The 4,232-nt window shown below is 44.7% G+C and overlaps 1 long non-coding RNA gene across 2 annotated transcripts; it reads left to right on the top strand.

Moving 5' to 3' along the window:
• Positions 1-242: 242 nt before the first annotated feature.
• On the top strand, positions 243-3,346 carry LOC121100529. 2 transcript variants are annotated; one of them, XR_005832288.1, is made up of 3 exons: positions 243-1,437; positions 2,389-2,428; positions 3,178-3,346. It is a non-coding gene; the product is annotated as an uncharacterized LOC121100529 (long non-coding RNA). The 2 variants fall into 2 exon arrangements; XR_005832287.1 differs by lacking the exon at positions 3,178-3,346 and having other exon boundaries at positions 2,389-3,029.
• Positions 3,347-4,232: the final 886 nt, after the last annotated feature.

The raw sequence follows: 4,232 nt of genomic DNA, 5'->3' as shown, positions 1-4,232 counted from the left end.
TTTCTTTTAAGGTGTATGTGAACAATATGAAGTGTAACTACAAACAGGAAAAATCATGCCACTCGTACTTGCCCATGTTTTCAAGCAATCAGTAAATAAGAAAAAAGAGGACGACAAACAAGAGGCCAAAGTACATAAGAGGTATCCCTCCACATGGGGCGGGGAAGGAGCATCACCTCACTCACAACATGACAGCCACATATTCTAGATTTTCTGGGTAGATCCCAAATTCCACTCTTTTGATCTATTACCCTTAGAAGAGCATGCATGGCAATTGGATAACTTGTCCTCCTTGGGAAAGGAATATGGAACACATAGTTCTTGTAGTAACCCTGCACCTTCTTTTCCAGCCTACAGAACCTTGAAACACAGAAGCTTCCTGTCCTTGGCTTCCTGACCAGGTGCTCCTGGCTGGCCCTATCCCCAGCAGTTCCCAGCAGACCTGGTTCCTGGCAGTTATGCCTGTGTTTTGCTTCCAGGTGTATCTTTGCCCAGAGTTGCAGATTCCCTACCATAAGTCTTTGTTCTTTTTCCCCGAGGACCCTCATCGGTTTTCATAAAGGAGGGTTTCCCTTGCCCACTCCTGGTGCTTTAAGTCACAGCCAGCATCTTTGCTAGTGGGCCACCAGCCCACTCTGCTAACTAACCAACAACTCTGTTTTGGCCTCTGAGGAAAAGTGCCTCATGTGATCATCAGAACTTCAGCCAGAGGACACATGTGGGCAGAGCCTAGACCTAGGGCCAAAGGCAACAAGCCCAAGCCAAGAACAGAGACATGAAGTCATCAACAGTCCCTACTGCTCCAAACACAACCCTGGTCGAGCCTGAGGTGTCCCTGGAGTGACCGAGAGTTCCCATTTCCTCAAGTCAAGAGTCAGTAGGCTTAAATGGACACATCTGATGTTGAGTTTTCGCCGTTGCATCTTGACCCTTGATGTCGTACAAGTAGTGAAGCATGAGAAGTCTCACACTCAGATCTCTTATGTTCTCAACCAAAAGATTTGAAACCTGATAGGTTTCCAGAAAAGCACACACCATTGTCTGTGGTGGTCACATCTTCAGTTTACTGCTATCCATGGAACAGTGCATTAGCTCAGTGAGGGCACGGACATCCGTCTCATCACCATTTTATCCCTAATGCCTAGATCATTCCTGGCACCAGTAAGTGTTAAACAAATATTGACAGAATGAACAATCACTATGATTTGAAAGGGCATTTATCAAGTGTTTTACTCCAACAAACACAGGAGACCATTGATTATTACCGCTTTTGCTTTAACTTTTCAGAGTTTGGAAAGATTTCTTGCCAAGGCTTGATCACTACCCCCAACAAGATATGGTGATCTCCCTCACCCAACTCACCTATACCACCTTTGATTCTGAGCACTCAGGCTCTCCAATGCATCTTACAGAAGACCCTCTTCTAATAAGATCCAGGTAGACCAGAAGGATCAGAAAATTCCAGCTTCTTTAGGTGAATTTGTTTCTAGTAGGATCATGAAAGTATGAAGTTGTGTTCATCTTGTTTCTCACCCTGATTTGTGCCCCACTTTCTGATAGGCCAGCCTCAGAACATCTCTCAAAGCAGATGTCAGGTCTTTTGCCCCGGGAGAAAATTTCAGCTCTTTATTACCAGGGTAGTGTCTCCAAATATGCTACTCAATGACCACCTCACTCACTCTTACTGGTGTGACATGGGTTGAATCTCTTCTATTACATTGCTCCCACAGTTGATCTCCAAATGCAATCAGGAATATATAGAGAGGTTCAGCCCAGGAGTTCCTGAGCTGGCAGGGACAGAACAATCCCTCCACAATGATCTTCTCAAATTCCTTTTCATTTTCCAACTCAAACTCCACACTTCCCCAACATGATCACGAAATAGAAACAGAATTAAGGATTAAAAGGTGTCTGTGAAACACCAGGCCATCTACTTTAATACATTGTCATCAACATATTTATAATCATATTTATAACTACAAAGTATTGGCCTTGCATTTTCTTGAGAGATGCTGACCGCATAAATACCCCCAAAATATTATAGTAGACTAGAGTTAAGGTTTTTCAAGAATGATGGGGATTGTATGAAGATTAAAGAATCAGCCCCTTTAGTCTGATAGTCTTGGTAACTTAGACTGTGAAACGATCCTTCTGTTCAGTCTTTTCCACTTCATAATAATTAAGTAGTCCCTTCCTCAACCTCAACGAATTCAAATGCAACAGCTTTACACAGTGAAAGAAGCCACAGTTGACTTGGGTGAGAAATGCCCTTTCCCACCTGTGAAAATGGCCCCACAGCGTATGTAAGCCCTGGTGCGCACTATTTCTGCCACAAGAGAGCCCAGAACAGTTATTTCTGCTGACACTGCCCTCACTCTCTCTCCCCAGGACACTTCCTCTTTATCAAGTAGAGCAAAGCCAGGAAAAAGTAAGTGAATCAAGTGTTTACTTGGCTGTTGAGTGTTGATAAAATGTTGGCCTTTGTGTGGTCCTGGACGAGGCATGCACTCTACAACCCAGCCAGCCCCAGGGTACAAAGAGAGCCACGGAGCAGGTGATAGTCCTTGAACAATGCCCAGTTCCGGGTTTCCAGCCCCATGTTTGTTCACTTACCCCAGAAACTGGACTCACGAGGGGCCATGTTTATGCTGAGTCTGTCTCAGGGTCACTCGGGCTGAGTGTGTCCACCAGTGCAGGTCCCCTAGCGAGAGACCGAGTCCTATGCCAAGAGAGATTAGGAGCCTGCTGGCAGGAAAGAACAGGGAGGGACAAAAAGAGCAGTCCCAAGTCTCAGGAGTTGCCAGCTGCTAAGGTTTTGTGAGCTTGTATCTACTTGTGGAAAATTAAAATCAGTCCTTAGCCTGATTGGAATAATCTTCAGACTGTCTGAAAACATAGACCGGGGAATGGATTCATAGACATCTTTTCAGATTGGGAGTGCAGGGGAGTAGGGAAAAAAGGGAGACAAAATAAGAAAATAAGAGCCAACTTAAAGCTTCACTCAGCTGAGACTAGAGCCTGTCTTTCCAGAAAGGCAAAAAAAAAAAAAAATCGTGATTACTAGTATTACTATAATTATTGTTATTATTATAATGATCTAATGACTGTACATTAATAAACATCCACCGAGCTGTTTGCTCACTTCTGCTGGTGTCTACACTTTCTGTCTCCCTTGAGGTTACCCGGTGCGACGTGGCAAAAACCTGGACTCTTCTGAACACCAAAAGAAAGCAAATTCTCGCAAGTTTAAAGCCTGAGTAATCTAATTGGACAATAAAAGGAATCCAGATATTTGCACAAAAAGTGAATTATCACACAAAAGGAGTATTGAGAAACCCATTGTTTTCCTCCAGGTTCTGCCATGACTTGGCACCATGGTCTTGAGCATGGTACCGACCTTTGTATGCCCTCTCAGGTTCGGGAAGGGATTGATATCTGCTGTGCCTGCCTTGATATGAGAAATCAAGCACATGTGGAAGCCTTCTGAGAAGGGCAGAGGGCCAAACAGAAGCAAGGTCCATGGGGCATGAGTCCTCTCACAGCTGAGCCTTTTGCAAGGATATGCATTATGTAATTATTCGGCTTTGTAGAATTTATCCCCATAAGAACAAGAGTTATGGGTTGGAATATAAAGCCTCTAATGGAAAAGGACAGGTAAGTTCTTTTTGCTTTTGTTCTTTCTTTGGTTTTAATTCCTTAGGCCCAGCAATCACTCTAGCGTCAGGTATCATAGCTCAAAAATCCCACACACTCAGACACACAACCACCCCAGGATCATAGGCACATATCACTAGAGACTCATTCAGGAAAATTCCTTCCAGACTGATGAGTGACTGAACAGCAGGGAAAGAATAAGAGAACAGGCGGAACCATAAATCAGGCAGAAAAAGCAGGAAGTGGGGACTAGCTAAGTAGACATGATGATGCCCAGCCCAGATTCCCCTTCGATGTTGGATATATTGCCCCAGCTGCCAGGACGGCTACCAGCCTCCCTTGCATGGCCTCAGTCACAGAGAGATGGCCCACAACCAGTGATGGATGGAGGAGGGAGTATAATGGCTCAGCATTTGGCCATTTTAGTTCCCAAGCTCCCCATAGGGTCCTGCACCACAATTCAGCTTCTCCCCCAGTCCAATCATGCTTTTCTTCCCTTCCCTTCCTCTTGTGTCCATCCCAAGGTCACCCTTTCATAAACAGCTTCTACCCTAAACTCCATCTCAGAGTGTGCCCAG

Source organism: Ursus maritimus, unplaced genomic scaffold (assembly GCF_017311325.1).
Source record: "Ursus maritimus isolate PB19 unplaced genomic scaffold, ASM1731132v1 scaffold_4, whole genome shotgun sequence".
NCBI lineage: Eukaryota > Metazoa > Chordata > Mammalia > Carnivora > Ursidae > Ursus > Ursus maritimus.
The sequence above is the reverse complement of the archived record's forward strand: the minus strand, read 5'-3'. Positions and strand labels throughout refer to the sequence as shown.